This window comes from Sus scrofa, chromosome 3, assembly GCF_000003025.6.
Source record: "Sus scrofa isolate TJ Tabasco breed Duroc chromosome 3, Sscrofa11.1, whole genome shotgun sequence".
Classification (NCBI taxonomy): Eukaryota; Metazoa; Chordata; class Mammalia; order Artiodactyla; family Suidae; genus Sus; species Sus scrofa.
In genome coordinates, this window is record NC_010445.4 from 64,770,905 (window position 1) to 64,791,451 (window position 20,547).

General features: G+C 38.1%; 1 long non-coding RNA gene across 1 annotated transcript; it reads left to right on the plus strand.

Moving 5' to 3' along the window:
* On the plus strand, nucleotides 8,352-18,928 carry LOC110255187. The gene is made up of 3 exons (XR_002342550.1): nucleotides 8,352-8,944; nucleotides 9,873-9,934; nucleotides 18,098-18,928. It is a non-coding gene; the product is annotated as an uncharacterized LOC110255187 (long non-coding RNA).

Consider the following 20,547-nt stretch of genomic DNA (forward strand, 5'->3'; position numbering starts at 1 on the left):
GGTAATTCTCCTTGAATCTGGGCAACATAATTGGGCAGTTTTATAATTTCAGAGAAAAGAGATGATGGCAAAGGATGCAGAATAGAGTTGGAGCTACTGAATTCACTCCAAGATAGGTGAAGAGGATTCGAAAACTTGAGAACTTGCTAAAAAACAGAGTTGACAGAATGAGGAGACAGAGATGGACCAAGACATCCAGGATATGTAGAAAGCTTGATATCCTAGTAAGCCACAAATGTGAGACGACAAGGAAGACCAGCAAAGCCACAACACATAGAAAAGGGACTTGACTCAGACAACCTGCTCCCTGCAGAAACTAATCTGCCACCTGGTTTGACTGTTGGCATGTGGGGTTCTGAGAAACTTCGGGTTCCTTGAACCTAAGAGAACAGAAGTACTTGAGATTTCTGCAGTCCTACTTGGTGCATATTGTCATACTCACATTTTTGAAATCATAAAGAAACTTCAAATAATTGTTTTCAAATAATTTTATGGAAAAAATATTATTAATTTGCTAATATACCATATTGTCAATTGCTTTTTATAATGATAGCACTATAGGATTGAGAAAATATCATTTAAACTTCACAAACTGCAGGAAGGTTTTAATAGTTCTGTGGGGTGAAATTCCTTGGTTTTCAGGGCTAAGTGCAGCCACCTCAAAAAAAAGAATTGTAATTTCAACAGAAAAGGAATTGGAGCATGCAAAGAAAAATGTTGGAAAAAAAACCTAAGTGTTATATATTTTGGGGATTACTTATATCCAGTTCAGTTTTGTCCTTTGTGTTTTTTAGAGAAGTATTGACGCCTCTGCTCAAATAAATTAGTAAATGCCCTTCTCAACAGTCTTATCAAGGAAATTTTCTTAACTCCCCTTTCTAAAAGCAACCTGTCAGAATGAACACAAGTCTAAAAGAATATAGTAAAATTCATCTTTAATCAGCCTACCTCAAGTTGATATAGCAAACTTATCAGGTACATGAAATTTGGATCAAGTAAAAGACAGGGACAGAGGATGCTTTCCATGTCAAGCATAGTGCAGAGGTCTGAATATAACATGAAAGGAAGGAAAAATCCCTGAAAGCAATCTTTTTTGAAATGATGAGAAAAGCAAGAGATACATAGAGTTCCCCACTTGGGTAAATTCATTTTTTGTTTTACATTGAAATTTCCACATATATACAAAAGAAGATAAAATAATGTAATAAACGCCATGTGTTCATTACCCAACTTTAACAATATTCAGTTATGAATAAAACAGGCAGAACAGTTTAGAGATACACTGCATTTTTTGCAGTAGACCAATCCCTACACATAATTAGCCCAGCTTCTTTGTTTTTATTTGTACAAACAACCAAACAAAACCCCTATTGCTAAAGTCATTTAGGTTTCTTCACTCATCAAGAGTACTGAATGATACTAGATGAAACAGCATAGAAAATAATGAGTACCAATGAGCTGAGATTCAGGTTTGCAGTTTCAGATGAAAGTCAATTGAGGTTAAGTGGTTAACCATGCAACAAAAAGTTTGAGAGTCAAGGGAATTTCACACTCACTTGTTTCCCAAAATGTAACTTGCTCTCCTCGAAGCAAGGAAAGGATGAACTCTGAGGTAGCCTTATACTTCTAATCAAGGGAGCACATACAGCCCTCAGGCAGATGGTTCTTCAAATTTGGCAAGTGCTAAGAAAGAGCTAACCATAATTAGAATTACCAGCTGCCAACTGCTCCTTTTGCCATTTCACTCTAGATATTGCTGCCACCTCCCACACTCAAGCAATACAAGTTCTAACAGAGATTACAAACTACTGATACACAGCCTTCCAACTCAGGCACTATGTGAAAAATGCGAAGTATCCAGGGGAAAAAAGACAGGAGTCCTTCAATATTTTTTGTAGGACAAATTACATAACAATACATATAAAACTTATATTCAAAGATGAATAAGAAAAAAAAATCTAGTCTTGTATCTCTGTAAATATGCTGTGTCAAAAAAACAAGAAAACAGATATAGGTATGAGAAGAGAAATGCAAATGAAGAATACATGTTGAAATTAAGAAACAAAAAATGCTTTGCAAAATTTCTTTCTATTCTCAAAAGAATAAGAAGCTCTTAGTGAAAAAAAGAGAACTGAATATAGGAGAACAGAATAACATGGAAAAAGTCACAAATATTTTCTTCTTATTCTTGAAGTTTACTCATCTAGTTTAAGTCATCTTAATAGTACATTCTTTCTCTCTCATTCTCTCTCTCTTTTTTTGGAACCCAGAAAATTCTGGATTCAGATAGCCCTTAATTTTTTTTTTTTTAGTTTCCTTGACTAATTTTTCTCTTCTTTTCATTCTGCTTTTCTTCTTTAAGAAAAACTATTAGAGTATAGTTAATTTACATGTGCCAATTTCTGCTCTACAGCAAAGTGACATGGTCAGTCATACATATATATCATATATATTCATGTATATGATTCATATGAATATATATACACACATTGTCTGTCTCTTGTTTTTGTAGTCCATATTCTTTATATATCATCTTATTACTAAAATATAGAGGAAAAAACAAAAATCAAAATTTATCATAAATCTGAAATTAAGGAGGCACAAATGAATAGAACTGGGATAACAAAATAGGAATATTATAATGTTTAGGACAGATTTGAGAAACGGTCAAAATGCAATTGGCAAGAACTTAAAAAGGAAATAATTTACTTTTAGTAAATAAATAAATAGTGATTTGAAGCCATGAAGAAAGAGCATATATTCAACAAAAGAGTGAAAACATAAATTATTTTAACTCTTCTCCATAAAACATTTGATTTCAGAAAGCAATAGACCACTTATATTAGGAAAAAGAAAAATTGAAGGAGAAAGTCAATTCCCACAGAATTTTATAACCAGCCAATCTATCATCTTTGGATTAAAATAAGATGAATTGAAGACTCAGTATTTGTAGCCCCACAAACTCTCCCTGAAAACACAAATAAAGCATTTTACTTTTAGTTTATTTAACTAAATAGTTTATATTTTACTCAGAGTTCCTCAGTATTTTCCTAATGACCCTTCTATTCCAGGTCTCTTCTTCTGCTGACTTACAAAGCTATGATATAATTAGCATGTGTCGCTTTAAGCTGCTAGCATTGGGAGGCAATTTGTTATACAACAATAGATAACTACTATAATTGTGTATCCCCAAATTAAGTAGTGTAGTCCTTCCACTCTGCTTGTACTCTTTCCTAAGTGTTAGTTTCTTTTGCATTTTCAGTTTATTTTTTTGAATTGATTCAATAAATTGCATGATTCAAATATATTTTCCTCTGTGGCTCTTTGTGTTCTATACTCTCTATGTAGCAAACTTAGAGGCACAAATAGATAGATTTTTCTCCAGCAAAGATGGGTTTAATTGGGATCAGCAGAGAATTCCTATTTGGGAGTCTACATCCATGGCCACCCTAGTGAAAATTCTCTTCATAGCAGGGGAAAAGGAATACTTTTATAGAGGGGAAAGGGAAGCTGGGAGGACTCTCGTAAACATGGAGTCTGTGGTCTGTGGCTTTTCATTGGCTTAGCCCTTGTCATGAAAGAAGAGGGTTTTTTTTTCTCCTTCCTTTTGGGTCCTGCTATTGTTGAAGGTCCTAAGAGCTCCCTCTTCTGATCTCTTACACTATTTAATTGAAATTCCTGTTTATTAATTATTTATATTTTCCCTTTGGATCAAGATCTATCTCTGAAAGTCAGGTTTTCCAGTTTCAGTAGCTTTTGTCCCTCAGAGACAAGAAGGACCTTTCTTAGGTGCAGTGTCTCATCTAAGAGGGAAAGTGAACAGATTGGAAACCTACTGAGGCCACATTTGAGTTACAAGGAGAGGTGGGAGGCAAAACTCTCAGAAACATTTTATGTAAAGTTCAGATGCTATCAAGATTACAGATACTGGTAATCATCTGATGTATTATTGTCAAAGGTTAGGTGACAAACTTCCAATAGCCCTAGCCTGGATAACTTGGGAAATCTGTCTCACTAGATGTCATCTGCTTCAAGTCTGAGAATCTTTACTTCGAAGCTACCAGCTGAAGTTCAGGTACAGCCAAGGTTCAGTGCTTTGTTTAGGTGCATCATGTGAATAGAAGAGTCTGTTCCTTGGAGTTTAGTGGCACAGTGTTGGTTAGCAGTACTTGATAAATGCCTCTCTAGTGAGGCTGAAGAGAATTCTTCTGGAGGTGTCTTTTCCAATGGGTGGAATTTCCAGGTTGCAAGGTTTGATGCTTAAAATATTCATCTCCCAAGAGTATACTGTGAAGAGATTGCTCTACCAAAACATGTTTTTTCTGTTGTTGTTGTTTTGGTTTTTTCATCTTTTTAGTACCATACCTGCAGCAGTGCCATACCTGCAATCCCAGGCTAGGGGTTGAATTGGAGCTGCAGCTGCTGGCCTCTGCCACAGCCACACCAATGCCAGATCAGAGCCATGTCTGTGACATACAGCACAGCTCAAGGTAACGCTGTATTCTTTTTTTTTTTTTTTTTTTTTTTTTTTTTGTCTTTCTGCTATTTCTTTGGGCCACTCCCGCAGCATATGGAGATTCCCAGGCTAGGGGTCGAATCGGAGCTGTAGCCACTGGCCTACGCCAGAGCCACAACAAAGCGGGATCTGAGTCGCATCTGCAACCTACACCACAGCTCATGGCAACGCCAGATCATTAACCCACTGAGCAAGGGCAGGGACCGAACCCGCAACCTCATGGTTCCTAGTCGGATTCGTTAACCACTGTGCCACGACAGGAACTCCTTTTTGTTGTTGTTGTTGTTGTTGTTGTTGTGGATTCTTAACCACTGAGTGATGCCAGGGATCAAGGATCCTGGATGGACACTAATCAGATTCATTTCTGCTGAGACACAATGGGAACTCCAAAAACATGGGTATTTTTAATAGAAGCAATTATGTCTTTACAATGTTGGAGTATCTCTTATCATCAGTCTTGGGTCGAAAGAAAGAGGTCAAAATGCATTGGGCATCCTGTGACTACCTCAAAGGAAATTAATGAGTTGCAAAATGGGTACATCTTTGATTTAGAAGAACTGACAGCAGTGCTTTTGGCCATGATATTTGGAGGGCCTCTACAAATTTTGCAAATTAAGTCTTTTTTTTTTTTTTTTTTTTTTTTTTTTGTCTCTTTTGTCTTTTTAGGGCCTTGCCCACAGCATATGGATGTTCCCAGGCTAGGGGTCCAATTGGAGCTGTAGTCTCCAGCCTACACCAGAGCCACAGCACCTTGGGATCCGAGCCACGTCTACGACCTACATCTCAGCTCACAGCAACACCGGATCCTTAACCCATCGAGTGAGGCCAGGGATTGAACCAGCATCCTCATGGATGCTAATTGTGTTCATCAATCATTAAGCCACGACGGGAATTCCTCCAATTGAGTCTTAATAATGTCATTAGTGTGTTTGACTAAACAAGAGAATTGAGGACGGTACGTACTGTGAAAATATTGTAAAACTGGCCAGATGACACAGACGTGACTTATCAAAGTCCCTGGCCAGTGAAGTGTGTTCATCAATAGCTATGAAGTTTGAGAAGGATTCCATAGGTAAGGATAATCTCTTCCAAAATGTTTTTCGCCAAGAAGAGGCAGTAGCCTGTCTTCTAAGGAAAGGCTTCAGTCCAGTGTGAAGACAGATCATGACTAAAACATATTATATTATGTCCATGAGGCAGAGGAAGTTGTATGAAATCCATTTTCCATAGCCCATGCACCAGTTTAAACTGTCTGGGAGCTGTAGGAATAGGCTTCTCTGGGTCATACTTCTGACAAGTGGGACAAGTGAGGTAGGCACTTTTTGTGACTTGTTAATGTTTCCCCATGAATATTAATTCATGAATGTTATCATTCTGTCAGCAGAACAATGGCTTACTTCATGTACATTAGTGAGGAATGACTATTTTAGAGTCGCCAGTAGGACTGTGATGTTATTTGGTTCAAACTAGAGCTTTCCCTTTTTCTTAAACTATTTTTGTTTTGTTTTGCTTTGTTTTGTTTTGCTTTTTAGGGCCACATTCATGGCATATGGAGGTTCCCAGGCTAGGGGTCGAATCAGAGCTGTAGCTGCTGGCCACAGCCACAGTCACAGCAACGCAGGATCTAAGCTGCATCTGCAACCTACTACAGGTCACGGCAATGCCAGATCCTTAACCCACTGAGCGAGGCCGGGGATTGAATCTGCCTGCTCATGGATGCTAGTCAGATTCATTAACCTCTGAGCCATGATGGGAACACCTTGAACTGATAGTTGTTAAATTTTCAATTCTTGTTTTTCCTTTTCTGAGGTAATTTGTGGGCACCTCTAGCTAGATTTTCATTTGGGAAAATATCCCTTTGAACCATGACAGAGGTTTCGCTACTGTTGGTCCCTTAAGGGCCTTATTTCTTGTAGAAATATCAATACGACGATTTCCCTTAGCTTTCAAGTTTAGGGTGTCCCCAAATCCTAATAATAGCTAAAGCAACAGGTAAAAGTACTGCACTTAATAATTCCTGAAAATAAGGGTCATTTAAAATGTTAATTTCTGCCAGAAGTAAGGAAGCCATGCTGCTTCCACAACATTACAAAATCATAAGCCACTTCAAAAGCACGTGTACGATCAGTATAAGAATTGGCAGTTTTATCCTTTGCTGAAGTACAAATTGATGTATAATTCAGGTTTGGCTGAAGTAACCATAGGTAAACATGCTGCCTAGACAACATCAAAAGCAGTTGCAATACCATACCCAGCACAAAATTTGCTATTGTCACCTTTTAAATAAGAACCATAGGTGAACTATTAGAAGTTAGTGTTACCCAAGGGAATTTCCTGCAGATCATCATCAGGAGTCAGGAGATGGGCCATAAGCATTACATAGTCATAAGAGACTTTGTCAGTGACATAACGGAGAAGGGTAGCAAGGTGAAAGCTATGATAAGGTAAAAGAGTTATGTGAGGAGCAGCTAACAAAATAACTTTATAGGAGGTAAGGCGACAGACTGAAAAATGATGAGTTAATGAGAATTCTGCATGAGGTACAAACATGGTTGAAGAGGATCCTACAATGATTTTGTTGACAAAGAAGGCTGTGAGATAATGACGCTGAGTGTATCCTTGTGTTATAGGGCCCAGAGCTAGCTATCACATGCTATGGATTGATGGTGGCCCTTGTGTTTTAGGGTGAGTACTGCCTCAAGGGCATTCCCTCTTTTTCATAAGCAAAAAGGAAAAAGAATCTGATAACTGGGATGCTCGAGGGCAGGTGGGTTAATCTAACTTTCCTTTAAGACCTTAAAATCTATGTTGTCTGGTTCTTCCCATACAACTGGGTTGGAGTTGTTACTGTTTATTAAAACATACAGAAGTTTGGCCACAGGAGAGAAATTTGGAATCCAACTTTGGCAATAACCAACTAGCCCAAGAAAACCTCATAGTGGTTAGTTTTGGGTTTGGGGAAACTTAGGGCACCTTAAGTTATCTAAAGGTAGCTTTTGCTTTGGGATGCCGTAAATATTAAACCCAGGTTTGGGCAAAATGCAACTTTTTTTTTTTTTTTTTATTGCCTTATGCCCCTTTAAGGCTAAAAGCTTTAGAAAGTAGATGCTGTCATCTTGTGAGGAGGCTGGAGATGGAGAGTAAAGAAGTATATCATCCACATACTGCAACAAAGAAGAATCTTAGGAAACTTTATATCATCCAGATCAACCTTCAGAATTTGCAGGAAATAAGGACTCTCAGTAAAACTCTGAGGCATTGCTGTCCTGGTGAATTATTTTTCTTTTTAAGTGAAAGAAAAAAGCGCCAGCTATCTTTATCAACTGAAATACTAAAGAATTCACTATATAAATCAGTTACAGTAAAGAATTTGCCTCTGGAAGGAATAGATGTTAGCAACAAATAAGGGTTAGCAATAGCAGGGGATGGAGAAATAACAATGTTTATTGTTTTGAGGTTCTGGACAACCTTCCATCCTTAGCCCTTAGATTTTCTCACTGGCAAAATGGGCACTTTATAGGGGCTAGTCAAAGGGATAATGAGATTTTGAAACTTGAAAATTTTTAGTAGGGGATTATGCCTTAAAGGGCTTCTTTACTTATACTGGTTAATTCTGGGAAGATGTTTTGAATTTTGACAGGAAGTGCCTCCTGAATTTTGCCAATATCAGTTAGAGATTTTTTTTCTATAAAGAAAATGTGGTAGCTGCTTTAATAGGGACAAATAATCAGTGTTTCTAGAATCAGCTCTAGTACTGTTTGTAAACATAAAATCAACCAGAGCCCATGTTGGGTGGGGCACCCATTTCTCAGAAGTAAAAGAACTTTTATTCTTCTGAGTGAAAGGACAATTCTCAAACAGCTTACACAGCTCAATTCAAACAGCTTGCAAGCTAATATCAGCTAGTTCAAGGGAACAGCTTGGCCCAGAGAAGTCAGAACAAAAGCTTTTTTATCCAGTTTCCAGAAAACAGCTTCGTCTAAAGGAATAGGTTCAAGGCTGAAAAACCAGCACAATTTCAGTGAAGCAGCCCATATTTCCAGAGGAATGAACTGAAGGCATTTTCAGCCAGCTTGTGTTAAGATAGTCTGATCTCCAAATCAGACCGAAGTACCAAAAGAGTACTTGCACACAGAACAAAATATTAACCAGAAAGACAAAACCCTAAAATAGATGCTGAATAAGACCTGGAGAGCTTTAAATGCAGAGAAGACGTGAGATTGAATCCAGGAGAAAGAACTTCAAACTTCAATTTCCATGAGAAAAGCAGTGACAATAATGGGCTGCAATGTGGTTTCTGTCACCTGTTTGCTCACAAGTCTGGACCGATTTCTTCAGCAGAGATAGGTTTACTTGGGATCAGCAGAGGATTGCAATTCTGGAGACTGCAACTGTGGCCAGCCATGGGCAAGTTCCCCACATGGCAAGGTAAAGAGGCCATTTTTTTAGAGGGGTAAGTGACAATGGGAGGGCTATAGTAAGCAAGTAGTCTGTGGCTTTTCCTTGCCAGCAAAGGAGTTTTTCATCTTCCTATTGGCCTCTGCTATTGTTATAGAGTAGGAGTACTCCCAGCTCTATTTTACTAAAGGTCTATTTATTAATTTTTCATACATTGTTATCAGTGATGTCTGATTTATGTTTCACAAAATCTTCCTCACTATTCCTGGGAGTGGGGGGTGGGCAGTGAGGACATATAAACAGTTTTCCTGAAACTGCATGGATCTTACTTAGGGTGACTTGCCATTTTTTCCAAGAGAGTAAATGCTGGAGAAGCCTTAGAACTAACCTGAAGATGTTGGTGAATTTCCAAAGTTAATTTAGAGCTATGCATAAACTGTAAGCAAAAATTGATTATGAATGCTAGCCACAAGTTAATCCTCAAGAATGTTTCTAAATCTATAGACCAACACTTGGCCCCTCTTTTCAGACTCCTAAATCTAATTATAGATTTCCCATAATTTTGTGTTCCTTCTGACCTCTAAGCCCAGTCACAGACTGAAGCTTATGACTATGACCGGTTTCAGAAATATATGCCAGTGGAAGTAGGGGTCAGGTAAGGGTTTGTTTGCCTTATTTGTTTGTTGCATTAGGTCATCCCATTATAGGGAAGATACAACTCAATGACTGCATCTAACTTTTTGTTATCAACGGGTATAAAGTTGGGAAAGAGCATCGCAGAATATAAAAGTGTTTAGATGACGTTCATTTAAAACTATCATCAACTCTAATCAATAAATTGTTATTGAGCACTTTCTACGAGCAAGTCTCTGTACTAGGTGCTATACAATTAAAAAGATAAGCAACACATTTTTTGCCAAAAAACCCACTTTGAAACAAATTTATTCATGAATGACAGGATCCTAATTGTTCATCATGAGGAGAACATGGTGCCAAAATGACAGAATGAGGCAGATGAAGGTAAGTTAATGACTATATTAATAATTAAATATATAATTAAATTAACTAAAGCTAATGACTACGCTAGTTGAGCAGATACTAAGGTTTGTGTGAAGCTGACGCCGTGTCAAGTTTCATAGAAAAATTTTACTTCTTACCTAAGAACTAATAAATATGTGTATTTATTTTCTATAACTTCCATCACAAACAACCACAAATTCTGCAACTGAAAACAATGCACCTTTATTATTGCACAATTCTGTAGTTGAGAAGTCTGGGCTCAACTGTTTCTCTGCTCCAGAATTCACAAGGCTGAGACCAGTGTAGCAGCAAGGCTGTGTTTCTGTCTAGAGACTCTGGAAATGAATCTGCTTCTCAAATGATTCAGATTGTTGGCAGTATTCAGATACTTGGAATTGTAAGTCTGAAGTCCCTGTTGCTTTGCTGGCTGTCAGCTGGGATCTTTTCTCAGTTTACAGAGGATAACCACATTCCTCAGCTCACCACCCACCCCCCATCCATTTTCAAAGCTGGCAGTGATAAGTCAAGTCCTTTTCACACTTAAGGTCTCTGTTTTGCCCTGCTTTCTAATCTCTCTCTCCTGCCTTCCTCTGCCACATCTCTCTGACCGACTTGACTTTCTTCCTCTTCTTCTTTTAAGGGCTCAGGTGATAGGCCCTCCTGGATAATCCAAGATTATTTCCCTATTTTTATCACTTTTAACATTGTATGGATAGAATGTTACTGAATATATACATCATAATTTTATTTCCCTATTTTAAGAGAAGATATATGGTAACTTAATTACAAAGTTTCTTTATAGCATTTCCTAGATTAGTGACTCTTTTTTTCTTTTTATAGCCATACCCAAAGCAGGGGTTGAATTAGAGCTGCAGCTGCAGCTACACTGCAGCTTATGGCAATGCCATATCCTTGAGCAAATCCAGGGATCAAAACACAGCCTCACAGAGACAAGGTTTGGTCCTTAACCAATGAGCCATAATGGGAACTCCCTAGATTAGCGTTTGATTGAATATTCAGGGGGCAAAAAACTTGGAGGGGGATAGCTTTAGAATTTGTCAACCACAATGTTCAACAGAGCTCCTGAACTGAAGAAATGCTGATTTATTTCTTCAACACGAAGGCCATAAATCACAGATTCTCTCAGAGTTAGAAATTGGCAGAAAGTAAGGTGAAATGATGGGAACTGCTGATTACTTACAAATAAAAGGGCTGAAATAATTTTGCTGTTTAAATATGTTTCTTTTGAAGCCAGTGAAAACAGATATCAACCCTGTGGTTTAAAAAAAATCAATACATTCCTGGAGTGATGATCAGTTAGAAGGGTCATAAATTGTACCTATGGTTTACGTGAAATGGATGAGGAGACTTGCCCAGTATATTGACTATTATGTCTTTGAAATGTAGCCATTTCATCAATTATGATGTCTTCTTAGGCAGAAGAAGCCAGATTTATGACTGTGATTGCAGGAGGATGTTATAAGCCTTTACTGAGCTTTGACTTGGGACCAGAAATGTGTCACTTTCATATTAATAATGTCTTTTGCCTTTATGTTTAGGCAGAGTAGGTGGTTTTGTGCCTCCCTCTGGATCCTTGATGGATAGGGCCAAAGAGGCTGATGAGGTGGGGAGGCCAGGCAGGCCCATACTGCCAAACCTGACCATGAGGCTTCTGCTTTCAGGAAACTAGGCTGCCATGGGAATGTATATTATGGGTGGAGGAGACAAAGATGACCCTTGTTTTGGACATTGAAAAACAGTGATTCTAGGTTTCTCAGATTTACATTGTTTCCTATTTGGATAGTAAACCCAAGGTTTTCACTAGGGTAGAAGGACAGCATGCTAACTTTGCTTGTAAAATTGTACCTTGGGAACATGTGCCATGGTTTTAAACCAGGGAAAATTGGATGCAGGGTTTTCCCTGTAGAGCCTTACACAAAATGAATGCATTTTATTTTTAAATATGATTATGGTTTTAAAAATGTTTAAGTTCTTTTGCTTGTTTTTTTATTATGAAACAAGACAGTGTCTCTAGTCACCTTTGTTACATAGAGAAGACTAGAACACTCCCCAGGAAAGGAAGCAGTTGCCCTAGCAGAAGGATTGCATTGCAAAAAGATGGGGCTGGGAAAATGACTAGAAAGTGGGAGAATCTCTATGGCCAAATGCAATCATGCCTGAAAAAGGTAGTATCACCTCTGCAAAGGTTTAACCCCTCAAGAAAGTTAATTTAATTCTTGAGTAGGAAGTACATTCTCATAGTTCAAAAAACTGTACCTATATATGTGTATATATGTATGCATAAAAAACTCTGTATATAAATGTGTATATATATATGTGTATATATACACAAACACACACATGCATACATGTGTACATATGTGCATGAAAAGCTTTTCTCTCCCACTTCCGGTTCCATCTTGAATTCCCACTACCACTCCCTGCCCCATATTTGAAAGTAGTCACTTATATCAGTGTTTTCATTATCTTCCAAGAGTTTCTTCATACATATAAAAGTAAACATTAATATAATTTATCCTCTTTTTTTTCCTTTTTATGGCTGCACTTGCAGCACATGGAAGTTCCCAGGCTAAAGTCAAATTGGAACTGGAGCTGAAGCTGAGGCCTACGCCCAGCCACAGCAACATCGATCTAAGCTGCCTCTGTGCCCTACACCACAGCTTGTGGCAATGCCGGCCCCTAAAGCCACTGCGCCATGCCAGGGATTGAACCTGTATCATCACGGACACTATGTTGGGTTCTTAACCCTCTGAGAAGGGATTCCTTAACCTCTTTTTATACATAATACAATGTATTCTATTTGCACATTTTATTCACTTATAGCTTAGAATTTTTTCTCATCAGTACAGGAAGTTCTTCCACATTCTTTTTTATTCCCCCTATGGCTGTGCCCAAGGCATAAGGAAGAGAACTGCAGCTTCAACCTACACCACAGCTGCAGCAATGCTAGCTCCTTTAACCCACTGCACTGGGCTGGGGATTGAACCTCAACAGTGAACAAAGCTGCTGCAGTCAGATTCTTAACCCACCGCACCATAGTGGGAACTCTCCATATTCTTTTTTAATGGCCATGTAGTATGGATTTTCAATTCCTTATCTGCATTTCAGAAAAACAAAATAAAACAAAACTTTAAATCATTTAATATTTCACTCCCAGATATATATCTAAGAGTAGAGTGTACATGTATACACTACAAATATGTATTAGAATGTTCTTAGGAGCACTATTCACAAAGCCCAAACATTGAGAGTTACCCAAATGTCCATCAAGAGAAGAAAAAATAAAGTATATCCATACAACATCATAACACACACCAATTAGAATGAACAATCTAAGATTCACAAAATATATTAGAAGTATCTCACAGACACAATGTTGATCTAGAGAAGCCAGACACAGGACAGCACAAATGATTTCATTTTTTCAAGTACAGAGACCAAAGTCATTTAAGTATTTGAAGTCAGGCCTCTGTAGAAGAAAATATAGATGGGTCTTCTGGGAGGCCGATACTGCACTATCTCCTGATTTGGGCTCTGGATGCTTTGATGTACTCAAATCATTGGAAATTCATTGAAGTATTCATTTGTCATTTGTGGACTTTTCTGCACACATGTTATACTCTAATTTTAAAAAATCATTGAAAAACAACGTGCTTTTTTTATTACTCATTTGGCGATTGTACTAGTTTTCTATTCAATGACTATGTTAGTTTTCCATTGCTGCCAGAATAGATTACCACAAAGTCAGATTTTATTTTTTGTCATTTTTAGGGCCGTACCTGTGGCATATGGAAGTTCCTGGGCTAGGAGTTGAATCAGAGCTGTAGTGGCCAGCCTACACCACAGCCACAGCAATGCCAGATCCGAGCCACATGTGTGACCTACGCTGCAGTGCCTCAGCTTTACAGCAACATCAGAATCCTTAACCCACGGGCTGAGGCCAGAGATTAAACTTGTATCCTCATGGATATTAGTTGGGTTCTTAACCCACTAAGCCACAGTGGGAATTTCCAAAATTAGATTCACTAATTATATATAAGATCAACATAATAGGCTTCATTAACTTCTGAACTCAGATGGTATTTTATTACATTACAAGGATGCATTTGTCATTGGGCTCTTCTTCACTGGAGAGATGAGTCTCTGTCCAGAGGCAGGGACTTCATTCAAATAAAATCCTTTGTTTCATGTCTAATTTTCTGTCTTATTCTAAGCAGCCAGCCTCAAGAAATTAAAAACAAAACAAAACAAAACACACACACAGCAAAAAACACCTCCATAGCAGGAAAGTGAAGTTGAGAGGAATGTGTATTTCTGGACCTTCTTGTGCTTATGCTCTTTCTTATAAAAATGTTGGAGAATCAGTATGTGCCATAAGACAAGAGAAGGGGAAGGATTGTGTGGGGGTATTGATGAAGAATTAGCAGGTACTAGAAAGGGGGAATAAGAGAATCAATAGAAGAGAAGGAGGAAAATTCTGGGGAATCAGACTATGTTAGATGTGGGTGGAAGGAGGAAAAGGATGAATAAAATTTAGGGGAATTAACAGATATTACAAAGGAAGAGATGCCATGGTGGATAAAAGGGAGGAAAATCATGGAACATGGAATGTGGCTATGGAAGTATATCTTCTTTTTATTTTTATTTGCTGCCAAAAGAAATGTGACCACTGGAAATGCAGTTCAGATCTGTGGAATCAGCACCAACAAACTAAGTATAATTGGTAACCCGTTGGAAACACAGACTTAATTTTTCCTCAGATGAAGAACTCTTTTTAGTATGATCAATTTATCCTAAAAGAAAAGTAAATAACATCTAATAATAGACTTTGTGATAGATGTATTTATTAGAAGAACTAACATGATATGCAATGGTAACTGTTCCGAACCAATGTGGGGCATTGAAACCAAATTAAATTTGACACCGTTCCTGATAAAATTTTATTGCCCCCAATAACTGCATAGGTCATAAGCTACTTACTGTTAATTACCAGTTACTGTTTGTTATGTACATATGACTAACAAAATTCAAACTGCTATATCAGTTTTCCAATGGGTTGGTAAATTTCCTCATTGCCTCAGGGACTTTGAGATTTGTCCTGTCTGCTTGCCTTGCTTTGCAAAGTACATGGAATCTTTATATTTTATTCTTTCCCATTTCTTCTGAGAGGCTTAGGATAAGATGAAAGGACCCAAGTACATCCTGAATGTTTGGTTAATATATTCCAAAGTGTGTGCTTTAGTAACCAATCTCCAATAAAATATGTTTCAAGGCTATTTTTGACATGGGTTCTGCTGAGTCATAATCCTGGAACTCTTCACATTTTGACATCCTTGGAAGAAAGATACTAAATTCCTGCTAAGGGATCATTTACCTTTGTACTATTCTGGGAATAGCCAATAGGCTTATCTGAAAATATTAATATTATTGGACTTGGAAGGTAATAGGAATAAAAAGTACAGATTGGATACCTTATCTTTCGGTAAAGAAAAATTATAGCTAAGGCTTAGAAGAATTCTGCCCTAACCATTAAGAATTAAATTGTAGGAGTTCTTACTGTGGCACAATTCAATTAGTGGTGTCTCTGGACTGCTAAGATGCAGGTTCAATCCCCAGACTAGGAGAATGGGTTAATGATCCGGTATTGTCACAGCTATGACATAGGTTGCAACTGCTGCTTGGATCTGATCCTTGACCTGGGAATTCAACATGCTGTAGGATATCCAAAAAAAGAATTAAATTGTAAATAATCAAAATATAGCTCTTTTGGAGTTCCCATTGTGGTGCAGAGGAAATGAATCTGACCAAGAACCATGAGGTTGCAGGTTCAATCTCTGGCCTTGCTCAGTGGGTTAAGGATCCAGTGTTGCCGTGAGCTGTGGTATAGGTCGCAGATGTGGCTTGGATCCAATGTTGCTGTGGCTGTGGCATAGGCCGGCAGCTGTAGCTCCAATTTGACCCCTAGCCTGGGAACTGCAGGTGCAGCCCTAAAAAGCAAATTAAAAAAAAAATCTAGCTCTTTAAATATAGTATTTGAATGAACTATTCAGGCTAGTTAAGAAGAACATTATGAAGTAGGGAGAGAAAAACTGTTAAAAATAAAAAGGGTCAATCACAAAGTTATATTCAGGGATATTACATCAAGGTAAATAGGGTCCCCCAATACCCCTAACTCTTATCCAGAGGTTCTTCATATTTGCTATTGCTATTAATACTGAAGTCAAGATGGATTGTAAAGTCAATAGTGGAGGTACCGCCAGAGGCTGAGGAGCCTTTAGGGAAGTGCTGATCCACCTGGATCAGCAGAACTGATCCAACTTTAGTCCAGTTCATTGGTACCCAGGTACTGGCAGAAATTCAAATCACAACAGGTTGAATACATAATCCTCGAAGCAGATGAGGATTGGATAAATACCATGAGAATAGTGAACAGAACAGGCAGCAGGATAACTCCTGTAGATTTGGAGGACAGTCCAAGGTCAGAAGCAGATAGGGTACATGAGGAAATATCCAAGGAGGGAACTGAGGTTAGAAAATAAGCCCAGGTCAGAACGAGAGACTGAGACAGACAATGAAGTCTGTTTGCTTCAGTAAGCTTTCTTGGGAGGTCTTCCTGGTCCCCTTCTCTAGGAACTAGGTCTCACACATAGGTTCTATATAAGAGGTGATTACAGCTCCGATTATACTACCAAGGCAGTCAGATTCCTCTCCCCAGATGACAGGACAGGAGTGAACCCCCAGACCTATCTACACTAATCAGATATTCCCTGGAAAAACGAATTTGTTCACTGAGAATAGAGTTAATATTTTGAGTCCCTGGAGTGAAGGTTTGAAAAAACTCTAATGAATTAACCATGTTTGCTCACTCTGCCTATATCCCAAAGGCAAGGAAAATGATGGACTATGAATCAAACATACTGAAATAAGGAGAACTGAAGAGAGTATAACCTAATTTTGACTTTGTGTCCCTTTCTAGACTTTCATGAGATTTGGTTATACACCCTAACTTGGGTGCACTTAAATAAATCTGTGTCCTTCCTAAAACAATCCCCCCCCCTTTTTTTTTTTTTGAGTTAAAAATGCATGTCAGCATATTATAGGGAAATAGCCTGAAATAAGGCAGCCTGAAAGAAGCCTGCGTCCTATCACAGGCAAAGAACTTTTGAATTCTAATAACCCTATAGAAGTATGGATTGTGAAAGAGGACATTGCAGGGAATTTAGGATTGGATATGAAACAAAGTTGCACGTACAAATTTTGTATATCAGGCTCATACACAAATTGGAGCACCCACAACTTCTTGCACCTAAATTGGGGGGACTAGTTTCTAGAGAGAGCAAATAAGGGATTGTAAATATTAGGAGGGAGGGGCATCTTTATCAACTGTGTCAGGAGAAGTAGAGCTGTATGCAGGCATGAATTATGGAGGGCTCAATGGGACTGAATTGATGCAGGGGGAGAAAAGATGGAAACTATTTCCCTACCTCTGCTTAGACTTCTATATGGAAAGTTTCAGGAGATTTTAGCAGGGGAAGAGAATTTATAATATGGTTTAAGACACAGACCGGTCATTAATAGAGACTATGAATTAAAGAAAATATCCTCTGTGATCAGTATCTTAGGAACTCAGGTGCAGTAGAAAGTGTTGACAACAGCTATTCTTTTAAAATAATACTTACAAAGCCCTAGTTTTTGCATGGAAGGGAGTATGTCCAATTCCCAGGAGATGAATCTTGATTGGTTACAGTAAATTGTAGCAATTTTAATTCCTTTTTTTTTTGGGGGGGGGAGAATAGAGCTGCAACTCATCATTGGACAATAAGATCTAAGATTATGTTGATGAGGGACTTGTGAGAAAAATGTTCCTCCGTGATAAGAAAGGATGCATCATAAGGGAGTCTTTTTATTCTCCTCTTCTCTTCTTTCTTTACTAAATTGATAATTGTTGGATGATGCCTAGGCTGCTGTGGTTATTTTGTGTCCATGAGAGAAAGGCATAGATCATTGTGGAGATGCCACCCAGAGCCCTGACATCTCCTGAGCTTCTGAAGATGAATCCTTTCAGGGTTTCCAGGAAACTTAGGTGAGTGAATGCATCTCTGTGTCTATCTAAACTGCTAATTGTTGGATCTTTTGCTACAGCCAAAAGTATCATAATGGCTATAGCAGGTGAAGGGCAGCAGAGACAACCCCAGGGGAATGAAGGAATATCCTGGCAAGAACAAAGCCATCTATAAAGTCAAAACAGAAGAAGCTGGGATTGAAGGTAAATTAATATAAAAATGAATCCTGCAAAAAATTAAAGGTCAGAGCCAACAATGGTTTGGCTAAGCAAATCAAGGGAACTATGGAAATCTTTGCATTCAAATTTCTGTGGTCAACATTATGCTGGGTGGTGTCAGTGGTTCTTGAAGGCCCAGTTGAGTATCTAATCATTTCAAAGCCATGATGTTTAAATCTAGCATATAACCTTCTGATGGACTCCTATATCTGTTTAGGTCAACAAATAATTAGAATCCTTTAATGGTATAGTCTGAGATATTAGACAAATCAGCACCCATTTGAATAATTCCTGGGTCTATAACTCAGAATGTTAATGTTGAATGCTCTATGAAACAATTTTTCATGTCATACATTATAGATATTTAGAACTATGAGTGTCCTTATAGATTACTTAACTCAACTGTGAAAGCACAAAAAACACTAGTTCTGGAGATAACAGGAAGAGAGTTCAAGCTTTTTTGTTTGGAGCAAAGATCCTGGAAGTAGTGGAAAACAGGACCAAAGTTTTAACAAAGCTGGAATGAAGGAAAACCTGGATAGGAGGAAGTGATTTCAATATCTGCCAGTGTTTTTCTGGGCTGCAAGGGGCGCTGGGAGGCTGACTCTCTCTTTCTCTCGCTCTCTCTCTTTTTTTTTTTTGGTCTTTTACGGCTGCACCTGCGGCCAGCTTATGGAGGTTCCCAGGCGAGGGGTCGAATCTGCGCTACAGCTGTTGACCTGCACCACAGTCACAACAACGCAAGATCCTAGCCTCATCTGCAACCTACATCACAGCTCAGGGCAATGCTGGATCCCTAACCCACTGAGTGAGGCCATGGATCCAAACTGATTCCTCATGGATACTAGTGTCAGATTCCTTTCTGCTGATCCACTATGGGAACTCCGAGGATGACTCTCTTAAAGAATGAAGAATAGCCTAGACACAAAGCTAAGAGGAGGTGTAGAAGAAATCAAAATCAGATTTGTCAAATTCATGCCCACTTCCTTTTCCATTTTACATCCATTGTTGAGTTAAAGCTGTAGCAAGGATAATAGTGGTGATAAATAGGTGAGTTTGAAAATCAGAACCAGTCCTGGAAAGACCCCAAGGCTACCCATATCAACCTGCTGATGTGCTCAAAATTCCATCTGCTTGATAAAGTAAATCTTCTTGATGCTAAAAGTCATGGGTTTCTACTCATGTTCAAGATATTCGGCATTCCTGGCAAGATAGTGCTGAGAGGGATTACTCTAAACAGACAAATGGACCTTATTTTCTTGTAGGAATGCTGTTTCTTCTTAAGTCACTGACTATCTTCTAGAGTGCTTTTCATTCCCCTTCCTAATTTTCTGGTAGTGAAGTGATAGCAAGAACAGCTAAATAGAGGGGAACTTTTTTTACCTGTGACACTGAAATCTCCCCTTTTTGTCCTCTGCATCTCCCTTGGGTATGTTAACACTTTAATATAAAATAGGTAAACTGATAGTAGTTTGATTTTTTTTCTATTTATGTATTTAGAGGAAATATGTCAATTTATTTAAAATATGTCAAAAATGCACCAATGCCCACTTCTCATTCCTTCTATTTCCATAAATCCAGCCCTCTACACCAATGTGAGGGACTTTAAAGGCAATGGCTAATAAATACCCGGTTTTACTCTGATAGATGGAAGAAGGAAGAAACACATGTACTTACTGAGCTATGGAACAGCCTGGGACTGCCTCAGTTGCCTTCATTCATCATATTGGATAATACACCACATATCTACCTTCACTAATTTGGTTTTCCCAGGTTTGGGGAATATAGTCACTCACAAAGCCCAGAGCCTTAGCAGTGCTCTTACATTCTTTTGCAAGAAACACATTTAAAGCAAAAGGAGTGTCGGAATTTTCACTCTCTCACTTTAAAGCCAGCAAAGGAGTTGGAAGAGAGGGTGCCTGTTTAACTATGATGACATTTCCATAAGAAAAAAATATTAAAATTCTGTCTTATCAAATGTCTGTTTATATTTGTGTTTTGTAATTATTCCTCAAATTGTATATTTTATTAATCAAGACAACATTTAAATTTACTTACTAGAATAGGATGCGATATCTGTTTAGAATACTTAAATCTAAAATGGACACTGTGTTTTCCAAGAATTCAGGAACATATTCCATTCTGGATTTGCAATTACTTTAATGTACTTCTCAAATAATTTTTTTAATATAGTAAGATTAATTTCCAAATCATCCTAATTATCTATTTTTTAGAATTTTATTTTCCCCTAGCTCCCACTATAGCTGTAGCTTTGAATTTATATATTCTTGCATATATTTATGAAATAAAT